Source organism: Ptiloglossa arizonensis, chromosome 5 (genome assembly GCF_051014685.1).
Source record: "Ptiloglossa arizonensis isolate GNS036 chromosome 5, iyPtiAriz1_principal, whole genome shotgun sequence".
Taxonomy (NCBI): Eukaryota; Metazoa; Arthropoda; class Insecta; order Hymenoptera; family Colletidae; genus Ptiloglossa; species Ptiloglossa arizonensis.
The window spans coordinates 510,004-535,893 of NC_135052.1; the positions used below are offsets into that span (position 1 = coordinate 510,004).

Genomic DNA, 25,890 nt, shown 5'->3' on the forward strand with positions numbered 1-25,890 from the left:
ATCTCGTTTTAACAACGGAAACCTTTGAATCGTTTCACCTATCGTGTATCTCCCTCGCTCCTCGTCACGAACCGGCTTATCTTTCTCTCGTTCTCCCTTTTTCTTTACCTTTGCATAACTCTCCCATGACGAATTTCTGGAACAATGATTCGTCATCCGGAGCCGAAGTTTTTTCTCCGCGTTCGTCTCGAGCATCTCGCGTTCGGTTGGCTACTCCTCGTTCGATTTCATTCGGGCGAATAGATACATAAATACAACGAATGATCGAATTATTACCAACACTTGGAAATTATTACTTATTGAACATCGATAATCTTATTTGGTCGAGAAAATGGGCTTCTAACTAAAAATTTCGAACCTTTTCTTCGAACGTACGTCGTTAAAGGGATACTTATAAATTAAATTTAGTATTGTAATATTTTATATTTTATATATTTTTCTTCCATTTGAGAATATTTTTGTATTTATCAATTGCACCGAAGGGGACCTAAATTGGGACCAGACGTGTTTTTTTTTAACAGATCGGAGATTTTGTCCGTCGATAATTTTTATTTTCAAACAATCGATTCTTCCCTCGTGCTGTTACATTTTTCTTATTCTTGAGAATATTTTTATATTCACCGATGATATCGAAGAGAGATTCGAATCGGGACCGAAACATTCAAGTGCAACATTTCCACCCGACTGATTCGTCGTGTATTGTCTGTTCCATCGACTCCGAATACGACGAGTAAATATCTCACGAACGATTCGAGAACGATACACGTTCCCCTCGAGCGGTTACTCGCGCTTACCGTGACTTTGACTCGGCAAACACGGAAAGATTACGTTCGCGATGGAATTCATCCCGATGTCTGACCCGCGTCGTAAGAATCTACTCTCGTTTTCCTCGGAGAAGTGTTTACGTTGTGAATGGTAACTCGAAGCGGTGCGCGCACGACTTTCTTTCGACCCGTGCTCCACTTGCCACGAATAGACGAATGGCTTCGCCCATGAGCGAGCCTCGATTCAAAACGAACCGCGTATCGTTCAAATTACGATTCGATGCACTTCCGCAATTTGGATTCGTATCTGTGCATCATTTAACGCAGCCTTCTGTGAAAATCGTTAACCCCTTCAGGGACGAATCGTTACGTTCGAAGTGCATCAAAATTGACGTTGCATCGTCGGGGAATTTACTTACGAACACGTATTCACAATGGTAGCCATTACTTAATTATTGGGTTGTTCGAAAAGTTATTTCGTTTTCCAAAAATGGAGAATATATCATTTGAGAAAAACTACTACGAATGTATAATTTGGTAAAATGTTTGTACACTTGAAAAAAATTGTGTTTCATTTTCACTAAAGAAAGACGAAATGACTTTTCGAACGACCCAGTATGATAATATCTCGAACAAATTGCAAAGAAAAGGTACAAAGTATACTTTCGTCACCGATTGCTTATATGTACTACAAGATCGAATTGTTATTGCGAAACGAAACTGAAAATTGGTAACGTTTCGATAACTTTGAATACCAAAGGTAACATTACCGATAACCACAACCTTAAAGTTATTCGTACGCTTTCACCTGTTATTCACCGAGTAGAGTACGATCGAATTGTTATTACGAAACGAAACTGAAAATCAATGACATTCCAACGTCGAAGACTCAAATACGCTTTATTAAACGTTCCGTTGCATAATTACACTCGTGGTTCGTTCTCGCTAGTCACCCACCGTATCTTTCCTCCATCTTTTTTTTTAACAAAAATTCCCTCTTTGTAACTTTTCCAACGAGGACTCCCTGTCCAAATGTCTCATGGTGTAAACACCAAGTTGTTCGATGAGTTTCGTCGTTCTTTCCACTATAAAAAAAAAAAAAACTACTATGACACTTCGATTTTGAACAACTGTAAATATACGAACGAGTCGACAGATCGACGTGAAACTTCGCACACGTTCATCGAACAGTGGTATCATTTTTTCGAGAATAAAAATTTTCTCGTATTCTCTACTCTAACAGAGAAAACTTATCTAGCAGCCTATCGAATGTTACTCTCCGCGTATCTTGCCTTCAAAATTTACCCTAAAACGTCTCCCGTGTTTGAATCATCGTTCCCGGAATTTTCCCGCCGAATTTCCGGCTGACCCAGTGAGGCGATCGATTCGCCGTTTTCCGGTCGATCCTGAAACGCGCACGTCGCAGAGATGAGTCCGCGCACCGGTTTGCGACCACAGAGAGAAACCCTTTTCCGTCTCTTTCAGCGGAGATTTAAAAGCTCGAACAGAGACGGAGAAACTCGCGCCGTTAAAGGGTGTATGGGCGGGGTTTGGTATGGGGTACGCGAGGGGTTCGGTGCGGTGGAGTTTTGTAAGATCCATTGTGCGAACGGCGTGTAATCTGCGTTAGGCTTGGAAACTACTCCGGCAGCCAATGATGCCACCAGAAAGAAAGACAAGGGAGCAGGTGGGAGGACGAGGAGGGGGTGAGAAGGAGAGAAAGAGGAGGTAGGGATCGTTGGGTGGGGAGTGGATGATAAAAAGCCCGGGGAACGACAGAGACGGACCGAGAATGAGGTAGGTTGGGAAACGAGGGGGTGGAGGGCGGGAGAAGCCGACGAGTGTTGAGACTGTATTGATTTCCATTCCGGGCCGTCTGGCTGTAGTCTAGTCCATATCCGGTGTTCTTCGTTCTCTCGCGTCGCGACGCGCGTGCACACGCACAATTCGACGCGTCCACGGTGGTCCGGGAATCGTTGGAAATGTAGGCTGAGACGGTCCGAACGAGAAGACGATTCGAGGAGAGGAAAGGTGCCTCGGAACGTTCAACGATGGGACCATCTGCGCGCAAACGTTACCGGAAATCACGGTGCTACCCTCCACGCAGTGGTTCTTAACCTTTACGCGATATCGTTTCGTACAGCAGCTTGTCGTCTCGTTACGAGTCCACGGAAATTAACCAAACCGGGAAGGATGATTCTCGGACGAAAATGGGGGGCATTGTGTCGCTAGGTTCCTTTCAAAGGTATATCGGTGTAAGTTGCAAGGGACGTAAGTTTTTTACGGGAAGATGTAAATGTAAATGATTCTCGAACGAAAGTAGGGGATACGATATCGGTAGTTTCTTTTGTAGAGTTTGTAGGTGTAAGTAGGAAGGGACGCAAGATTTCCACGGGAAGATGTAAATGTAAATGATTCTCCGACGAAAGTAGGGGACAAGATGTCGGTAGTTTCTTTCGAAAGGTATATCGGTGTAAGTAGGAAGTCACGCAAGTTTTATACCAGAAGATGTAAATGTAAATGATTTTCTAACGAAAGTAGAGGATACGAGGTCGGTAGTTTCTTTTGTAGGGTGTGTAGGTGTAAGTTGGAAGTTAGGCAAGTTTTCCACGAGAAGATGTAAATGTAAATGATTCTTTAACGAAAGTAGGGGATATAATATCGGTAGTTTCTTTCGTAAGGTTTATCGGTGTAGGTTAGAGGAAACGAAGTTTTTCCACGAGAAGATTTAAATGTAAATGTAAACGATTCTTTAACGAAAATGAGAGATATGATGTCTTCTTGGAAGTCGACAGAGAGGAGGCCAAATTAACAAACCTGGGGAGAGATTCTCTAACAAAAATAGGGGGTATGATGTTGGTAGTTTCTTTCGAAAGGTATATCGGTGTAAGTAGGAAGTCACGCAAGTTTTCCGCGAGAAAATGTTAATGTAAATGATTCTTTAACGAAAATGAGAGATATGATGTCTTCTTGGGAGTCGACAGAGAGGAGGCCAAATTAACAAACCTGGGGAGAGATTCTCTAACGAAAATAGGGGGCACGATGTTGGTAGTTTCTTTTGTAGGGTGTGTAGGTGTAAGTTGGAAGTTAGGCAAGTTTTCCACGAGAAGATGTAAATGTAAATGATTCTTTAACGAAAGTAGGGGATATAATATCGGTAGTTTCTTTCGTAAGGTTTATCGGTGTAGGTTAGAGGAAACGAAGTTTTTCCACGAGAAGATTTAAATGTAAATGTAAACGATTCTTTAACGAAAATGAGAGATATGATGTCTACTTGGGAGTCGACAGAGAGGAGGCCAAGTTAACAAACTTGGAGAAAGATTCTCTAACAAAAATAGGGGGTATGATGTTGGTAGTTTCTTTCGAAAGGTATATCGGTGTAAGTAGGAAGTTAGGCAAGTTTTCCGCGAGAAAATGTAAATGTAAATGATTCTTTAACGAAAATGAGAGATATGATGTCTTCTTGGGAGTCGACAGAGAGGAGGCCAAGCTAACAAACCTGGAGAAAGATTCTCTAACGAAAATAGGGGGTACGATGTTGGTACTTTCTTTCGAAAGGTATATCGGTGTAAGTAGGAAGTTAGGCAAGTTTTCTGCGAGAAAATGTTAATGTAAATGATTCTTTAACGAAAATGAGAGATATGATGTCTACTTGGGAGTCGACAGAGAGGAGGCCAAATTAACAAACCTGGGGAGAGATTCTCTAACGAAAATAGGGGGCACGATGTTGGTAGTTTCTTTTGTAGGGTCTGTAGGTGTAAGTTGGAAGGGACGCAAGTTTTCCACGAGAAGATGTAAATGTAAATGATTCTCGAACGAAAGTAGGGGGCACGATATCGGTAGTTTTTTTTTTTTTTGTATGGTTCATCGGTGTAGGTTAGAGGGGATGAAGTTTTTCCACGAGAAGATGTAAATGTAAATGATTCTTTAACGAAAATAAGGGATATCGTGTCTTCTTGGAAGTCGACGGAGGGGGGCCCAAATTAACAAACCTGGGGAGAGATTCTCCAACGAAAATAGCAAGCATAATGTCGATAGTTTCTTTTATAAGCTCTGTCGGTGTAAGTTGGAAGCGACGAAGTTTTTCCGCGAAAAGAATATAAATGTAATCAGATTGTGTGGAAGCAGTCCTTGGAAAATTTATGAACGTTGAGCCAAGTTCAGAAAAAATTGTATCGGTGTAGCGCAAGCATGAGAACGGTGAAAATACGCGTCGGAGAGTTTGAGGATGTTTTCGACTTTTCTTCAAGCTCTAGCATGGAAAGTAAAAGTATCGGATAGTTCGAAGTAACATTATTTTATAGTATTGTCGGCGACAATTATTTAAAAGTCAGTACATTGTAATAATACGATTTGTATTTTTCCCATTTATTCTCGATTAAATATTATATATATATATATATATGTATCTTTTTCTTTGGTATGTATCATCACTGTTCTCATCTTCGTGCAATATCGATTTAATGTTTGGTGGACGACCACAAATTTTCCAACGACCGCTTCCATGTTATAGGAGTATATTCACATTTTTCTCGTGCAAAAAGTTCGTCGCTGCTAAGTTACACCGATAGACCTTACAGAAGAAACTACCAGCATTGGATTATGTCTCCTTTTTTCGTTAGAGAATCTCTTGTCTGCTTCCTGGTTTTGTTTTTATTCGCATCTGGAATACCTAGCTCGTGAATGCAAGTATCATCGGAGTTGGATATCGTATTTTTATAAAGTGTTGTTAAATCGGTCGGTTGGAACTGCGAACGAAACAAATCGGATCGCAAAAATATAATTCTGAAAGTGAATTGGAAAAAAATTGAACGACAATTACGTATTTCTTTTTTATAAAAGGTGATGGTAACTGACTAATAAGTCCCTCTTAGATTCGGGGCCCGGAGGAAATGCCCCGTTTGCCCAGCGCTTAGGGCAATACTGCCCCTTGGTACACGTGCTGCACGAATATGGATAAATATATGGATAAATCCTTTTTCCATTCACAAAATGTTTGATTACAAAATCTATCCGTCGAAATTTACTTAGACGATTTATTTATTCATCATTCCCTTCTCCATTGCGTAATTATATAAAAAAAGTCGTACAACAATTCTGAGTACAACAAAGTATCGACTTTCTTCTGTAATACATTGTCCTGAATCGTTTCGAGAAATCGTAGACTTTTCGTCAAGTTTTAACAAAGAGTTCAAAAAATTTCTTAAACGATTTATAAAATTCACAATAACGTTAACAACAATACCAAATCACATATCGTCTCCATAAACATTCTTTTACCAATAAGAGGAACCTTCGAACCTAATCTGGATACACTACAATCGACAGATGTAATTCCACATCGTCTCGATCGATTTCTATTCGATCGATATCGGTCACACAGGCTCGTAATTACTCCGTGACACTTTCGAACTTGTCTCGATCTTTATTTCACGGAACAGCACCGACTAAACGCAAAATATCAAAGCACCGATACAGAGAGACCGAAGAGCACATCGTAAGGGATGGAAAATAGGTTTTCGCTTCGTAATTGACCGTCTCTAATTGCGATCCAGGATCGCGTCCCCAATTGCGTCACGGTGAAAGCAACATATATCGCTTCCTCGGTGGTTATTATTTTCTTTTTTTTTTTTCATCCACGCTGGTCCTCGTCGCTCGCGTTGCATCCACGTTACGCGCGAATTCTGATTTCGCGGACGACCGGTTCCTCCTCGCTTTCAAACGTTTACTGCTGAGTAAGCCCTCGTAATTAACCCCTTAGCGAACGAAGTTACGGAACGAAAACTGTCCTACGAGGCCCCGTGTGAACAGTTCACCTTACGAACGATGCAACGCGATGATAGATTTCGAATCAGTCATTCGTACACAATCCCACGTCACACTTTTCACAGTAGTGTCTCCAGTCTTTCTTTTTCCTCTTTTTCCCCACAAAATACGCAACGTCTTTGCAGATCTCATTTAATTCCACTTCGGTGCAATTTTTCGGAGATAATATCGCGTTGAACGAGGTATTGTAACGAGGTTGGTTCCTTGCCTGGTATTTACAGTGAACGATGTTACGAACACTTTGAAAGTGGTACTTGTTCGAAGTTTGGTCCAAGAAACATTTGGAAATTGAAAATGGACATGAAATAATGATACTTTGGTTTTCAAAAATAATTTCAAAGGTACTTTTATACTCGTAACGATATGTTACAACTTTTAGTGTAAAAGCTTTACAATAGTCGTAAAACGGTGCTACGAATTATCTGCATTTTCGATTCCATTCTCGACCAAACGAATAATAGTTTCAAGTGAATAATAGATTCAAATGAATAATAGAATTGTGTTTGTAATATTCGATCATCCACTATGGTGAATTTTGTGCGATGTGACGTTAGAGACGGTATATAAATCTTAAAAAAAAAAACAAGATTTCTCTCAAATCTCCAGAGGTATTGTACTTTTTAAACAAGATTTAGGTTCGTACGATAGGTAATTCTATTACGAGAAATACTTCGTTGAGCTGTCCATTCTAGATGAACGAAAAAGAAAGAAAAAGAAACAATACCTGATTGCGCACCATAGATAGAAACCTCCACGAAGAATAACGTTTGTTACTCGACTAAACGTCGCTAAATGTTATAAAAAAAATAGTCATATTCTGAAACGTTAAAGAACACACGTGTACGGAAAGTGACGAGAAGATTCATCGAAGTTTTATGTCATAAAAGAACACTTTCATTCGAAGTTACGATGCTACGAACACTTTGAAAGTAGTGCTTGTTCGAAGAAACACTTTGGTGAAAGAAACATTTGGAAATCGAAAATGGACATGAAACGATACTTTGGTTCTCACAAATATATTTAAAGGTATTTTTCAAATCGACATCGTTCGTTATTTTCGTAACCGACGAACGGTTACTCCGTTTAAGAGACGATCGTTCGTACACCCGTGTAGACAGAAAAAACCGATCGACGATTCCGCGTGGGCTCTCGCAGAGGTCGTGGGACTGGTTACTCGGCGGTTAACATAAATATTTGCGGACGCGTGTGCAATTTATCGATAACGATAACAATTCCGGTTAATAACAGTATTAACGTCGGCGGAGATAGCGCGCGGAAGACCTCACCGATGTCGAGACGCGTAAGTTGGTTGCACGGTCGGTTCGAGGCAAAGTTAATCCTAATCGGTGATCCAACATCCGCAGTCCAAGAATATTGCGGGGAGGGGAATCGTAATCGACGCTAGAATTAGAATTAGTCGAGCCATCGTGTGGAAGGATACTGGTTCTCGTCGGATCGGGCTCGATCGTGCCCCGTTGATCGTGTTCGGAGTTTCAACGTCGCGACGGTTTAAGAACACTGCACGCAGAAGACACAGGTGGTTTAAAACCCACCTGTAACTACGGATCTCTCTCTCCCTGGGAATTGGGTCTGCTCGATCGAACGTATCTCGGTTTAATTCGACTCGAGCCGATCGGATGTTTCTTGTCAGGAGGAATAATTGACACGTGTCGAATTAAAGTTTATTTAAACGCGACACGATTCGATATGCGAGCGACACCAGCGTAAGAAAGAACGAAACTAGACGATCGTCGAACAAGTGAGTACGATCGAACGGTTTACGGAGATCGGTGCTCGACGAGGAACTTTCGGAGTAAAATTTTCAAGACGAACGCGTAGAAGATTTTGCGTCTTCGTTCGCAAGCTTGAACTCTCGTAGCTTCTAATCGCTGGAGAAGGAACGAGAATCGATTCGTAATTGGTACGGTATCGAACGTTCGGAAAAATATAGAGACGAGGAACGTCGTTTGTCGTTGAACGTTACGATTGACGCGTGCTAAATTGAACTCGTGTAACCGATAAACGAGCTGGTATGAAATTTCAGGCAGTGTGCAAGAACACGGTTCATTGAAATTTAACACGATTGTAAAAGGAACGACGAAGGTTAGATGACTATCGAACGAATGAATTAGATTCGAAGATCTGCGAAGATGGATGGTTAACGAGGAACCTGTCTTGTAATAGGTGGTGAGATCGCTACAGAATTGGATATTGAGGAAAATATGAAGACTGTGGGACTTTCGAGGAGTCGTTTCTTGTCCAATGTAATAATCGAATTGAACGAGGTATAAAATTGAACGCACTGTACACTGACACGGTTTATTCGAACTTAACGCGTTACGATGCAAGTGAAACCTACAAAAGGAGGTAAATCGGTATCCAATCTCCAATTAAACATTCGTAGTCGTTTCTCAACGAAAAGAATTATATTTAATTAGCTCCTTTGATTTTGAAATTGTCAATGTATTATTAGATTAAATTTAATAAACCCTGACGATCGATTTATGTAAACGTTCGAGCGAACTGGAGCTCGACACTCGAGCTCTTCGAACCAAGGTGTACGAATAAAATATTCTCCACAATTTCATATAATCGTGAACCTCTAATCGTTTCTCAACCAAAAGAAATATATTTAATTAGTTCTTTTGATTTTGAAATTGTCAATGTATTGTTAAATTCAATTTAATAAACCCTGACGATCGTTTATATAAACGTTCGAGCGAACTGGAGCTCGACACTCGAGTTCTCCGGATCAAGGTGTACGAATAAAATGTTCTCGAAAATTTCATACAATCGTGAACCTCTAACGAGAACATTTCGATAATTTTGAAAAAGTTCCATCGAGTTTGAAAGTTTCATCCGTATCGTGTAAACGTTCGAGCGAACTTGAGCTTGACATTCGAGCTCTCCCATAGTCGAATAAAACCTTCTCGACGATAAACGAACAATAGGAGACCGTTTAAGACTAACGAGGACTTTTCGAATCCCATTTTACCGATCCTCGGTTAAATCGTGTCGGTTCTCGCTCGATCCGCGATCAGTATTGCCCGCGTTGTTTCATCGAGGGGTTATTCAAGGTGGAAGAAAGATTTTCGAAAGAAACTGCAACGTCCACGATCAAAAGACAGTTTCAATCTCCCTTCGGCAAAGGAGATCGTCTCCGCGCGAGGAAACGTTGAATGCGAGCACGTGGCCCCCCGAGGACAAAAGCCAGCGGTAAAGAAAGTGCCCAAAAGACGTCCATGTTGTTTCGTAATCTGGAAAGGTCTGATAAACGCGAGAAAGAGAAGAACGAGCTGGAGGAGTAAACGAAAGGAGACGTAGGGAGGGAGGGTTTCGCGAACGAACCACCGGTTGAAAGAGACCCGAACAACACCAGCTGGTTCCCCATTTATGATCCACGATAGAAGCGCCTCCATCGTGCACAATGAGACGCGTTTATAAGTGGAGTGAATGCATGCGAACGACGAAGGAACGACACTGAACGATCCAGCGCGCGCGGCGTGCCGGCGTGTTCCAGCGGCGATATAGACGCGGGGGTATTGATTTCAGGGCATAAATAGACCGTGGTCTCTATTATTCAAAATGTACTTCTACCCCTGGCCGTCCGACAACGCCATCCTCCACTCGGAAAATAATAGCGGTGGCAACGTTTCCGCGAGATCCTTTATTTTTACTGTTCCTCTTTATCCCGATCCGGTCCAACTCCTGTCCTTTCTACTTATTTAAACGGTTCTACGGGGACGATTGATTTTCCCGCGACTCCTCGCTGAGAAAATTCTTTCCGATTTGAATTTTTCACGCCCGTTTTTCTCGGGCTTTTGCCGAGCAATCGATATTTTTTCGTTTGCGAGAGATTCTTTAGAATCGGATTTTTTTCAATCGGATGTTTCAAATTTGTTCGATTATTTCTCGATTTCGAGCGATTCGAATCTCTACCTGCAGGGGTGGCGCGAACTTTTCGAAACTCGATATTTATGTACGCGGTGTGATTGTGTTCGATTGTGTTTCGTTAATTGCGCGTGTTTTTTGTTTGTTTCGAATGTAGCTTTGGATTCGTTTACGATTGTTTCGATTCGATTGTTCGGTCAGTTTCAATTGTTCCAATCGAGGATACGTAAGTTCCAACCAACCTGACATTTAGACGTTTCTTTGTTCTTTTGGTACAGTTTTGGACAGTTTGTTAACGTTCGAGAATAAAGTGTGCACTGTGAAAGATCATCGCACGACTTTGTAACTGTACACGCGCGAATATATATCATACTTATTTCATTCGATTGCAATTGTACATTATTACACGCGCGTATATTATTACTTATTTTACTACATTACTTCATTTTTCGGTTCTAGGTATTTTGACAATTTTTATCGATTTTCGATACGTATTCTGGGATTTGAAATTAAAAATGTCTTTACAATCGATCTCCAATGAGACGAATAGATCTGGAAAAATGCACGTGATCGACGAATGGACAGAATAGGGTCGTTTCGTAGTTTTCGGAATAAATAATTCGAATCTAATTTGTTTGTAGCATCGATCGCGTCGATACACCGCGAACGTTCCTTTTCTGTTTTCTTACTCGTCTCGTTGGTTAAGTCCAGAGAAAAATGGTCGCAAAGTAACCGTTGGATGTTTCGCGTTGCATATTTTCTTTGCACATTCGGTTCTGTGGAACGTTCGCGACACTACCATGAGTCGTAAGCGTTGAATCTTAAAAAGGTGAACAAGACGGTCGAGTATAGTGTAATGTATATTGTAAACGACAAAAGATAAAACGTCCATTGGAAAATGAAGTTGATACCAATAACGTTGAAATTGACTGCTGAAACTACGAGCAGAACGCGATGTAGCTTTGTATCGAGAACGAAAATGTTTCAAAGTCGACACGTTCTCGTTGAACTTTCCCCTTATGCGCAGAATTTATCGTTGTCATTTATTCGTAACAAAGGACCTCAAGAAGGTTTCATTTTGCTCTTCACCGTAATGTCGTCCGACCATTGTGACCGATTCTACTTACCAAAGCTATTTTTCTTACAACGATCGATTTTCACGCGATTTTGCGATTTCGATCGTTCGAGTACTTCCTGGAAGTATGTTTACATATATTTCTGGGCTAGGATTTTCGATATGTTGTAACTTCTCTTGCTGTTTCCACTTCTATGGGTTATTTTTCAGAGCAGAGCGATCGTTGTGCGATTCTTCGTGTCTGGATGTCTTAACTTTGCACGATTTACGTTTATAAGTATCTCTAGACTTCGATCTCCGAATTGATATAATTTCTGTTGCTGATTCCACTTCTATGGGTTAATTTTCAGAGCAGAGCGATCGTTGTGCGATTCTTCGTGTCCGAATGTCTTAATTTTCCCTGGTTTAAGTTTGCGAGTATTTCTGGGTTTCGATTTTCAATTTTGTATATATTTCGTTACTGTTTCCACTTCTATGGGTTAATTTTCAGAGCAGAGCGATCGTTATGCGATTCTTCGTGTCCGAATGTCTTAATTTTCCCTGGTTTAAGTTTGCGAGTATTTCTGGGTTTCGATTTTCAATTTTGTATAACCTTCGTTACTATTTCCACTTCTATGGGTTAATTTTCAGAGCAGAGCGATCGTTATGCGATTCTTCGTGTCTGGATGTCTTAACTTTCCACGATTTACGTTTAGAAGTATCTCTAGATTTCGATCTCCGACTCGATATAATTTCTGTTGCTGTTTCCACTTCTATGGGTTATTTTTCAGAGCAGAACGATCGTTACGCGACTCTTCCAAATATTTGAACTTTCCGATCTGTAAAATATTTGCGATAGTTCTTTCCCAAGTGGTTCTAAAGATTCTCTTTCGACTGTTCCCGAATTCTTTAACCGATATTCGAGCTACATTAACGAACATTTGTCTTTATTTTTCTCTTTCCCTGTGATTAAGTCCACCTCGTGCAGTTTCTACTTGTTTTGACGGCTATCCTTTCGGGTATATCGATATACATTTATAAAGTTTCTGTTTTTTCCTCGATCTGGTTCGACCGGCATTGCTGTTCACGGTTATATTTCTTTCGATCGCCGTGCTAAAAGCCCGAGCAGTTTGTTTTCGTCGAAAGAGGAGCTTAACAATCGTTTCACGGTCGTAACACTTCCATAGATTCTTCGTTCGAAAGATTAAGCATTATTTAAAAGTTTCTCCCCGGTTCGTAAATACGAAGCAAAGCGACTCGACGAAAGTAAACAATTTTAATCGTTGCAACGACCATCCTTCAGTGATATTAAATTCCATGGCGGTCGAATAAAGCGATTTTCACGGTTCCTTGTTTCGGTAGAGTGTTCACGATGATTTGGAACGCGAATTTCCAAAATCTCGAAATGCATCTCGCAAGAATGCATTCTACTCGTTGCATCGATCACCAGTCATTGTGCAACCCTTCGAACAACCGTATATTCTCGTTCGTGTTTTGCATATAACCGTCTACCTGCAATTATTTAAAGCAAGGTAGAAGTGAACGGAGTTGTTTCCACCATAAAAGGTTAACGAACACCGTGTTCTCGAAATTTGTTCGAACCGTAGCGTAAAAAGTAAAAAAACTCGACAATTTGTCGACGAACTCGTTATTCCGCGATATCGTCAACGACACGAATACTATTTGAAAGTTTGCGACTATAAAAGTTCCTCTCGAGCTCTCTGGATAAAGATTTCAAATTTTAGGCAACGTAACGTTCATTGCATTGAAGTAAATCGTTCCTGAAATATTATTGCCGATGATTCAACGACTCTGCGCGAACGCGAAGCAAACAAAGAAACTACGGAGAAAGAAAATTGAAATTCGAAATCGATTCGAAGAAGTTCTGGTAAAGAATCAGGGTCAAGTCCCTGGACGAAGACCACGCTCGTCCGCGTGTACTAGAGATCGGGGAGTGTGGGCTCAAGATTAATTTAACTCCGTTTTACCTTGGCTTTTACACGACCCTTGCCACTCCCACCTTTCGCCAAGCGGTGTCTTGTCCCGTCCTCTCGCGTCCTCTCGCGTCCTCTCGCGTCCTCTCGCGTTCGTTGCAGCGTTACAACGATCCTTGAAACACAATCGCCTCCTCCAGACCCAACCCAACCGTTTCGAGCATTTCGAATTTCCGCGACTTCCTGTCGTTCGTTTCCTAATCGTTAATTCCGAACCGGCGGCTTCGGATTTCAGACGGTGAACACGCGATTGTTATTCGCCATCCCGTGGCCTTTATTGTTGCCCGGGATTCTTCCGACCGACCGTTCGAGAGCGACTGATAAAATATCGTCATCGATCGCTCGGATCCATTGTTTCCTCGAAACAGAGCGCACGGAGCACGAACGATAAACTCGATCGAACGAGCTTCTGCTCTTTTTTGTTTCACTCCACTCTCTCTCTCTCTCTGTCTTTGTCTCGTTTCCCTTTTTTTCCTTTCATTTTCAACGAAGCTTTCTCGACGACGCGCAACCAGACCGCGTTCGAAACGAAATCGAATCGCGTTCGGAAAGATCGCGACTCTTCGAACGAACATCCGTTACCGACACTGTAAACGCCATCTGTCGCTGGTATTATTTTCATCGACGGTCGTACGTTCGAGGTATCGACTGTGAAAATTTCAACGCGAACCGAACACCCGTACGCGAGTTATTAACATTTTAGTGGCACTCGTTCGGGCCGCGTTCCGTCGCGGCGCGTAATGGAGCACACCGGTGATATTAAAGCGCGTTTCGAAACCGAGGAAATAGCCAGCAGAACGCACGAAACGTCGAGGGAAATTTCCCGCGATAATTGCGCGTTCTGTGCATCACCAGCATCTGAATACCATGGACGGTTCAAAGACGACCGAGGGGATTCGAAAGAACCGATGTCGTTTGAAGTCGGTGAGCAGCGACGTACACCCGCAAAAAGCGCGGGAACGCATCGCCATCGATTCGAGAACGATTGTTTGCGAACAATTCGAACTTGCGAAATTATAAATGAAAATTCAATTCGGAGAACGTTCAACGAACATTCGAACCGATCGATTATTTAACGAAGAGATAGCGTACAAAGGCTGCTAGGATTTAACGGTCGATATCGGGATGTTCTGTGAGTAAAAGTAAGGAAAAAGACGTGTAAACGTAATTGGATATTTGGACAAAAAGTTGTAACAAAATATGAAATCGTAACGAAGTTTCTTCAATTGTTTCTTTATATTGTAGTTATAGTTTCTTGTTTCTACTCGTAGAATGTACTGGCACCGATCGGTCGTTAAATTCTGGGACACCTTGTACAATGTTTGCATTCAAAACGAAAAATGGCTCCAGTTGACACAATTTCTTTCCTCGCGAACGTTTCGAAATTGACGTTCGCTCTGAATTCCATCGTACCATCGAGAACCTAAATCTACAATCGAAATGTTTACGGAGAAACAAACTGTACACGATGCAACCGTCCGACTATTTTGCGTTGTTTATCGTTTACGAAGCAACGACACGAACCGGGACTCGGTTCGTTCGTTTACCGATCGACATGGCGGATAAGCCTCGGCGTGTAACCAAAGTTGCGTTAAATACGTTCGGTTACACCGATATTACCGATTAGAGGCGGGAGTTACGAGCATACCGGCAATTATGTTCTTTGCCTTTCCCCCATTTCCTTGAACACGTTCCTCGTGTCGACCTATTACACCGTGCGAAACTACTAAACGTTGTAAATTCACCCGATTATATTCTCCAAGAAAGGTCTCGAACATTGTTACAATCGTTGCGCAATTACGTCGAGGATCGAACGACCACCGTTCGATTTCTGCTGAAAAATCGAATCGAAATCGTCGAAAGAAAATTTTTCGTTCGAGGCACCGTTCGCGAGTTACGCGAGGTTAAAGAACGAGCCGGCGCGGGGCTCGTCGCGCGTTGCCCCGACGAAACTCGAATTACAAACTCGATTCTCTCGGAAACGAGGCCGCGTAGGGAAAAATTTCACTGCACGTTTTCGATTCGATTTTTCGCGCTGAATCGACCGATGGTTCTCTTGTTGCGCAACTCGCTACGGAACACCTTGTACGAACGCTTTCGCGAGCCGTTCGTTGCCCATAACGAAATTCCAAAGCGAATTATTGCCTTGTTGGCTTTTTGCTTCCGCCTATGATTAGCACCGTGCTAATAATTGCCATTAAACTCGCGATGTATCGAGTTCGCTACCCCCCCCCCCCCCCCACTCCACCCTGTGTTGCAACCATCCGTCCCCGCCATTGCACCGCACCCCTACCTCGTTGAAAGTGCTTTATGGAATATTATGCTAATATCGCGTACGTGGTAACGCGCACGTACGATACTCTATCGTAATTACGCTATTGAGCACCGTAAACTCTCAAGCAACGCGTTACGGTGTTGTGCACCGTAATAGCAGGTACGAGTCTGTAACGAAGAAATTCACCGCGCGCCGACCGCAGACTCGCGCCGCGTCTCACGTGCGTTCGAACGCATTGGCGTGCATGCACACGGTAGACAGGTTCGGATACGGAATGCGGTTAAATAAATCCGATTGTTTTCCAGCTGGACTTTTTCCCCTTCGAACATTCTGCAACGAAATGTTCGTAGGTGAAACAACGAGTAACGGTTAAGTATTCGTTTACCAGGTTGTTCGATCAATTTTGTCGTTCGATGAAACTTATCGAACAGTGTAGTACTAGATTGTTCGATCAATTTTATCGTTCGATGAAACTTATCGAATAGTATAGTATCAGATTGCTCGATCAGTTTTGTCGTTCGATGAGACTTATCGAACGGTATAGTATTAGGTTGTTCGGAGGTCGTTTCGTTTTTTTTTTTTTTTTTTTTGGTGAAAATAAAGCACGATTTTTTTAGAGTGTATAAATATTTTATTGTATCATATATTCTCCATTTTGGAAAACGAAATCACTTTCCGAACAACCCAATACTAGGTTGCTCAATGAGCTTTGTTGTTGGATAAAACTTATCGAACAGTATAGTACTAGGTTGTTCGATAATTTTTGTCGTTCGATAAAACTTATTGAACAGTATAGCACTAAGTTGCTCAATGAGTTTTGTTGTTTGATAAAACGTATTGAACAGTATAGTACTTGGTTGTTCGATAAATTTTGTCGTTCGATGAAACTTATTGAACAATATAGTACTAAGTTGCTCAATGAGTTTTGTTGTTTGATAAAACGTATCGAACAGTATAGTACGTGGTTGTTCGATAAATTTTGTCGTTCGATGAAACTTATTGAACAATATAGTACCAAGTTGCTCAATGAGTTTTGTTGTTTGATAAAACGTATTGAACAGTATAGTACTTGGTTGTTCGATAAATTTTGTCGTTCAATGAAACTTATCGAACAATATAGTACTAAGTTGCTCAATGAGTTTTGTTGTTTGATAAAACTCATTTGATAAAACTATTGTTTGATAAAACTTATTGAACAGTACTAGGTTGCTCAATGAGTTTCGTCGTTCGATGAAACTTATCGGACAATACTACATTGAACAGTACTGTTCAATAAATTTTATCGAACGACAAAACTTATCGAACAACCGATTATGCTCGATTCCAACCGAATCGGGAACAAAGTCATCGAAGCATGTGGTTTTACGTTATCGTCCAAGAATGCAACACCCTTTCTGTTCACCAACTCTGGTCTTTTTCCATCGATCGTTTCTTTTAATATTTGTAACTGTGAACAATAATAAGTTGTTCGATACATTTTGTCGTTCAATAAACTTATTGAACAGTATAGTACTAGGTTGTCCGATAAGTTTTGTCGTTCGATAAAAGAAAATAAAATAAATTGAACAGCACTACATTGAACAGTACTGTTCGATAAGTTTTATGGAGTGACTAAAGTTATTGAACAATATTACATTTGGACGTTATCGGTCGGTATGCATTAGGTGAACGAATTAACGGGGGACGCCATTCTGAGACGTCAAAAAATGAGTAAATTTTGCGAATTCTTTTTCCAAGTAGTTACTAAACGAAAAGAAAAATGGTTTAGTTACTGAATGAAAAATGTAGTGAAAATTAATCTTACGTGCATACTTTGATATATTGGCGTGACCTAAAAAAAGTTTAACGTGTGTAAATTTAGGGAGTAAAAATTAATCTGTATAATTTATACTGTCTTATAAATTATATCGGTTGTAACGATGCAAGAAGAGAATTTGAAATTGAATTTACAAGAGATAAGTGTGTTATTACTTCTCGAGTGTTGTACTGCGAGTATGGAAACAACCGTTAAGTAAAATTTATATCAACATTGATTCAACCATTGTGATAAAACGAACGAAACAACTATTTCTTACAATGTTTGGGAAGGTTGATCCTACCTAACAACAGAAATTAGCTACTAATTGAATTATCGATTCGGATGTAAAAACGAAGAGAAAACTTTTGACAAATGTTGTTTCGAACAAGGAAGAGAATATTATTTCCTCCTTAGTGAGATTTTGTTGAATGATATAACGTTAAAACTTAACGCGTGATTTCTTCGGTTTCTGTTCTCATGGAGATTATATAGACGACGGTTAAACAAAATTCTTTCGTCGATGAAAATTATTTCAAAATGGTGAATCGTTCGAAAGAGTTCGAATTTTGCTTTTTCGTTACTCTCGAACGAAAACGTGGTAATACAATCGTTATAAACGTCGTTTACACCACGGATCCCCACTGTAATTAAACCGATTCGTTTATTTCCTTCTAAATTTTTTTTTGTTTTTTTTTTTTCGTTTCGATTTCCGTGTCACGCCAACGGGGAATTTCTTGCGAGCGTCGATTCGGTTTTGTTTAATTTACATTTTACAGTTATCAGGGATGCTGAAAATATTATTCGTGTAACCTATTGGAACGGGGAATATCGTGGCCGAGAGTTGATTGCTCGTTTGACTGGCGAACGATAGCGGCCGTTATGTAACTGTATTAATACGTTTGATAATGGTGGTAATTTATTTTGCGGTATAATTATTGCATCAACGTCCCTCGCCATTGCTACGATACAATCGGCCAGGGTTATCGATTACTCGGAAGGTCTACTTGGATTTCGCATTTGTTGTCGCGTCGCTAAATCTGCGCCAAAATCTGCAATATTATTTGCAACAAATCTCATGGTAATTTTACAGAGAATATTTTACACAGAGCTTGAATTATTTCAAAGCAGTGACATATATTTCTCGCAAAAATGATCCAGTTCGTACATAAAACAGAAGGTAATTTAAAAATTGTTCCAATTGTATATTCAAGGAACATTAAAAAACCACAATGTTAGCTTGGATAAAATAACTGTGATTTTTAAAACTACTGGTCCTCGACTAGTAGAATAGGGATCGTCGTAGACAGACGTCTGGTTCACGCCTGGCAAAATCTGCAATACTATTTGCAACAAATCTCATGGCAATTTTACAGAGAATGTTTTACACAGAGATTGAATTATTTCAAATCAGTGACATATATTCACAACTGTATATGCAAGGAACATTAAACACTAGAATGTTAGATCGGATAAAATAACTGTGATTTTTAAAACAGTCGAGAAGTTAAACCGTCGAAACTGTCCTCTACTAGTAGAATAGGGATCGTCGTAGACAGACGCCTGGTTCACGCCTGGCAAAATCTGCAATACTATTTGCAACAAATCTCATGGCAATTTTACAGAGAATGTTTTACACAGAGATTGAATTATTTCAAATCAGTGACATATATTCACAACTGTATATGCAAGGAACATTAAACACTAGAATGTTAGATCGGATAAAATAACTGTGATTTTTAAAACAGTCGAGAAGTTAAACCGTCGAAACTGTCCTCTACTAGTAGAATAGGGATCGTCGTAGACAGACGCCTGGTTCACGCCTGTCAAAATCTGCAATACTATTTGCAACAAATCTCATGGCAATTTTACAGAGAATGTTTTACACAGAGATTGAATTATTTCAAATCAGTGACATATATTCACAACTGTATATGCAAGGAACATTAAACACTAGAATGTTAGATCGGATAAAATAACTGTGATTTTTAAAACAGTCGAGAAGTTAAACCGTCGAAACTGTCCTCGACTAGTAGAATATGGAGTGTCGTAGGCAGACGCCTGGTTCACGCCTGGCGCCAGTAGAATCGTTCGTAACGTGTCAGACACAGAATTGGTGAAAGCTGACGCGAGAAGTCAATCAGTGAAATAGTAAATCAGTGAATGGAAGTACGCGATTCACGAACAGAAACGAACGTTTCTGAGCGTAAAGCTTGGAACGACGAGACGTACGAGACTGAACAAAAAAAAAAAAAAAAAACATCACGATACGTCGTTCCAGTAACGTTTAACGGAAAACTTGTTCTCGTTACGATACCGAGCGCTTGGAAGCAACGGTCCGCTTGATAAACAATTTCCCCGGGAAGACGTAATTTATTTCTAACGAACGAGGATCCGTCGTTGTTCGTTGAAATGTTATTTTCCATACGATCGCGTCCGGTGTGCTGCGTCTTCGTTCGATCTATCGATCCGATGGGACGCGCGTGGGATTCTTGCTCCTGTGCCCGTGGAACCTGCTGGCATACAGCTCGCGTCGCGACGTAACGCGCCCGTTACGGGCAACGTGGAAAACCAGTCTCTCTTTCTCTTTCGTCTCGTGAAAGCGCGAGTGGATCGAGGCTGCGAGACCGTGTTATCGATCGCCCCTTAACAAGCCTACCTTCGAGAGCGTTTTTCAAGCACTTCCGCTCCGGCAGCGTCACGAGTATCTCGGGGGATGAAACTCGTCCCCGAAATCCCATCGACTAATTGCACTCGGCGATTCTAATGCAATTTATAGAATACAGAAAATTCGTTTCATTACAGAATATATTATATATTATATTTTATACGTTCTTTTTCATTTTCTACAACTACTCGAATCGATACTATTTGCTACTGTTTGTATTATATAATATATATAGTGTGTGTTCTAGAATTGATTTAAAAGCTTGGTATAAAAAAACAGGTTGAATTTTAATACATTTAAGAGCAAACGAGAATGCAAACTAACGCTAGGTAGACGGTTTTGCGTAAATTTGGAGAACTAAATGCAATGAAAATGAAAATTGTAACGCAGAGAGGGAACGAAAATTCACGATTATGCGTAGAAAAAGGAAGAGTAAAGATTTCGCGCTCGATCTTTTGTTCGAAAAGAAAGAAACAACTGGAAACGTTACGCAGGGCATCTGAATCGCAAACTTGGGAGAATTTTAAGCGGACTTGTTAGAAAACGTAGCGTTCGAAAGAAATGTTTTTCACAATTTCCAGAAATTTTTAAACGCGGAATCACCGGGTGCTTGATTATTTTATAAATTACATCGCGAACTTGTCTACGAAGTTTCACCGTATCTGGAACAGTTCCCAGGACAGCTTCGGACGGTTGAAACTTCGCGAAGTAGTTGCCACGAAACTTGTTCAGTTAAAAAGAATGCGTGTTACTTAATTTCGTCTTCATCGTTGCGATGAGTAGGGATCGCAATAAACGACGAAACCTCTTTGAAAACGTTCACCGATGGTTGGCCACTTTTTACGAACAATTCGGGATATTATCGTGGAACGTGCGTATTAAGAATTTTATTCCAAGGAATTACGTAAAGTACACTCCTTCCGTGAATACACATCTGACGAGTCACGTATAATAATTGTGCCTACGCGTACAACTTTACACACGATACTCGATGTCTAGTCACCGAATCCATTACTCGGTTTGTGTTGGTGGTGTACTGCGAGAAATCGAAGGTAAGAATATTGTCGAGAAACCTGAGATATCCTATGGAGAACCGACTCCAACGCTAAAGAAACCGAAGAATCTGGTACAAGTCGGCGAGACGAAATTCACGTGTCTTATGGAAGAAAAAAATAAAAGAATTACGCGCAGATTGTATTCGGTTGTTTCCCAATAACCACTCGACACGCGTGGAATCTTCGAAACGAAGATTCCGGAAAATGTTACGCTAAACCCGACCGGGTTACTCGTGCAAAAATTGAATCGCGTTGAATACGCATTCACGATCTCGACGAGTTATATTTTTCGCTTATTTCTCTCAGAATAGTCCGATAAATTGAAACTCGTTCTCGTTTTCGAAAGCGTTGATCTCGATTGAATTTATTTCATTTCGTATCGCGTTTGTATTCGGAATCAAATTTCATTCGTTTACACGTTTCTCTCGCGATACTCGGTTCGTTGTTCGTATTTACCAGGGTTTTCCTTTTTCTTCCCTCTCTTCGAATACTTTCGATAGATCCGTTCGAGACTTGAAAATAACGTGAATTTCACCGCACGGAGAACGGTAATTGAAAAAGACGTTAAATTTGCGATAATCGGCACCGGGGATCATTTTCGTTAGTCCGTCTAAAATGAAAGGTAACGACACGGTAGCAAAAGTAGGTCTCCGTTTTCAATCCACGTGTACATTCCTCGAGAAACAGCAGTCCAGTGGAAGGTGCATCGCGTGCTGGCGAGATCGATACTCGCCCTCGAGGTTCTTGCCAGTTCGTGACGACCGTAGACCAGAATGTTTGCCATAATCCAACTTCAAAGGTCACGGTGCATTCAGAATCTTGCAATTTCGGGTGCAGCACACGGTGCTGGCTTTTTATCGCGGTGATCGCCTCGAACCGTTACCTGTCGTTAAACGTCGTTTCAGTAATTGCGCGTCGAGAATATTCGTTGCAATAATTGCGGAGATATTGCTCGGAACGGGTCGTCTTGAACGCATCGAGACTTGTAACATTTGCGATCGAGTAATTAGCGTGCAATCCACTCGTTGGCATTTTCCTCACGATCATTCTATCGTGCATTCTTTATTTTACACCATTTGTGTAGCACGCCACTACGGTGCACTATTACAGAACGTTTCTATTGTACTACACTAGGTTGCTATAGAATAGTGAAACAATAATACGCACTGGCACAGGATACTGCTACGATAACGATGCTTCGCACTAGTATTAAATCTCCCCTATTTCTACGTTCCCCCAGTATACACATTCGAAAGTCCCAGGATATTTATTCATTTTAACGAATTTTTAACGTAAATTGTTCAAATTATTTTCCTTTACTCTTGGGTATATTTATGAAAATACGTTCAGCGTTGGCTAGGTGAAAAGAAAGTATTTAGTCGTTTAAATGTTTGAAATAATTAGAAACGTATTTGAAACGTGAAACGAAGCTGAATGGAATCTAATGAGAATTTTACGAGACGAATGGAACAGTATCGATCGAGAAGTTACAAAAACATGGAGGATTTATAGATGAAAAAAAGATCTAATTAATTATTAGCAATGTTGGTGAGATTCTGTGTAAATTACTGCGTATATTTTTTATTCTAGACGTAGCTAATAGTGTAAAGCGGGTAACTGAAAGAACACTTACGAAACTGTCGCAAAGACCTAATAAATTAACGGATATTGTTGAAATATTCACCACGGAATATTTCTGCTCTTCTTAAATTTTACACTATTAGCTACGTTTAGAATAAAAATATGCGCAATAATTTACACAGAATCTCAATATCGTTAACGCTAGATTTACCAACCAGTCATTTTGATCGATCACGACTGTTTTTACAAAGAAATTTATTTTAAATTCCGTAGCATATTTTCAAAAGACGTTACGACTTATTTTATTCTATGCGTATTATCAGTCTCGTAAGTCCCTCTTTTTCCTCGATCATCGATTTTCCCGAGACACGTACGAGGAATACTTTAATGTATCAAAATCTATCGGTAGTTCTAGTGTTGATAATAATTGGATCTTTTTATCATTTATTATAACATCCGGGCCAACCGTATCTACTGCAGTTGCACAAAATGCACCACCCCCCCACTACCGCGATGCAAACGAAACGCAATCCGTGACGCAATCGGAAGATCTGTTCTGAAGTCCTCGAAACGAAATGCAAATATCGTCGTCAATTATCCCTGATCGATTAAACGCTTAACCAATTGTACTCACAGATGTCGACTCGAGTCTAGGCCCAAAGGTTGTCTTAGAACCTAATCGCGACGTACTGTTTCTAAATTCTCTCCTTCGTTATTATCGTTACAAAATTACGATAACATTGAACGTACACGTCGGTGTATGAAACGTAGTACCTTGTGTATTTCTTATCGATCATTTCGACTCAACGATTTCAGCGCATGTTTGCTTGTAAACACGAGCGTTACTACACCCATGTTTCCAATATTATTGTTACAAAATGCATTTTATTCACCCATTACAAACGATCGAACAGCTTACAGAAATAAATTTCGATCGAGATTCCAAGCAAAAGATTCGTATCACGTTATTGAAATTACAATTCTCGACACAACAAAAATCACTCTTACCAACGATTAGGAAAGAACGAACACGACTGTGCACGGTAGAAATAATTAATATTTATTATTTTACATAACAACTCGGGCCCAAAGATACACGTCCCACGTGTATTTCTACGTGAAAAGTACCAAAATTTTTCAAACTTTTCGCGATATTCGTTATTCTTAATTCAAAGAAGAACTAAAACTCTAGCTAGAGAAGACGAACTCGAGATTTTGATGCTTTTTCCAAATTTGTGACCAATGTTTCCAAAACTCCAATTCTATTCGAAAAGGGGCGTGATGTGGTGGTCGAAAAAAAAAACCCAGTACTGGACACTTGTCCCCGAAATATATAATACCTATCGGTGCTACCTGCTCCCGTTAGGCTAACAACGGATCCGCCCTCTAGCCGAGTTCGGTCGACCGGAGCAAAACTCGCCCCAGCAGTCACCACTTAACGAGGCCGCCATAGCCTGGATTTCGCACCCCCATATACCTCGATCCGCCATTGTTCCCCCTGGACACCGTCGCGAACGATCCTCGCAACGAACATTATCAAGAAAAACGAAAGGAAATGCTGCGTCGCTGACCCGTGAACACGTCATTCTGTACGGTACAATTGTTGCCCCAAGTACCTCGTCGAACACTCGGGTTCAGGAACTGTGTAGCCGAAACGAGCTGTTACCAAACACGTGTCTTACGTGCCTAATTTATATCTTTTTCGTTCTCGAAACCGGGCAGACTCTGTAACATTGATTGACACTATTACTGTATTTCAACGTGCTATTTTATTAATTCTACCGCGATATGATATAGGATGAGAGTATAGCAGATAGTACAGCATATAGATGTCCCGATAACTGTCGGTGTCCTTATTTTATGTAATAACAATGTTTACGCTGAATCGTAAATAGAATAATTTTAATACGGTGGAACCTCGGTTACGCAAGCCCTGTTACTAATTGTTTCACAATTCATGCACCATCTGTACTTGTCCTTATACGAGTTTTCAATTATCTAAGATCGTTTCGGTCCACAGTATCTCGGATAATCGAGGTTACCGAGTTTGGATTTTGTTTTTGCGTAACATTGCATAAATATTGCGTATTTGTTTATACTTGATACTCGAAGGTAAATACCGGGAGGTGAATGTGCCGTTTAAGAATGAAAAATGCAACCAATGTAAGTAGAAAGTGTGGGAATTGTAACGTGGCAAAGGTAATGATTTTACATCTTAGTTTTCTTGTAATTTGCAACTTCGTTAGAAGAATAATATAATTCTGCGGTCGAAGAAATTGGATGCTTCGACTGGTGTAATTGCGTTCGTTTATTTGTCAGAAAATGTAGAAGTAGTGCGAGTATTGAATAGAGTAACGCGCATCGGTGAAAATAACAGATAGAGAAAGCTCATCGATGTACTGTAGATACAGGTAGAGTAATATGTACCAGTGTAGATACTAAACACGTTGATATACATCAGAGTAGATACTAGATAAGTTGATATATACCAGCGTAGATACAAGATACAACGACATATACTCGTGTAGATACACCAATTTATAACTATGTAGATACTAGATACAACAATACACGTACATCAATATATTATACTGTATACAGTGATATATATATCGTGTAGCTTATAGGATGTTACTACTGTGCTACACTTCACTAGTATACGATACAGTTATTACATTACACCAACTTATGAATCCTATACTTACTTAGGATTATACGTATAACAATCCAGTATTTTAATACCAATGCAATGTAGTGTAATATAATAATTTAGTAATTCATCAACAAAGTATTGCACGATAATGTATCGCTAAATATAACAGTATCCTATATCGATATAGTATATTAATATAATAGTATCGCATACTACCGGTATATTTTTATTATTATTATGATACCGTGACACTGAAGTACATCACGTAAATCACGTCAGTGGTATAGCTCGACTGCTACCCAATATATTACGCAAGTACGTGTTACTGTACCAC

At 40.3% G+C, this 25,890-nt stretch overlaps 1 protein-coding gene across 1 annotated transcript in view; it reads left to right on the plus strand.

Annotated features, from left to right (window-relative positions):
- Ecr (ecdysone receptor) overlaps nucleotides 1-25,890 on the plus strand; it is a 245,080-nt gene that overhangs the window by 12,199 nt on the left and 206,991 nt on the right. The window lies entirely within an intron of this gene.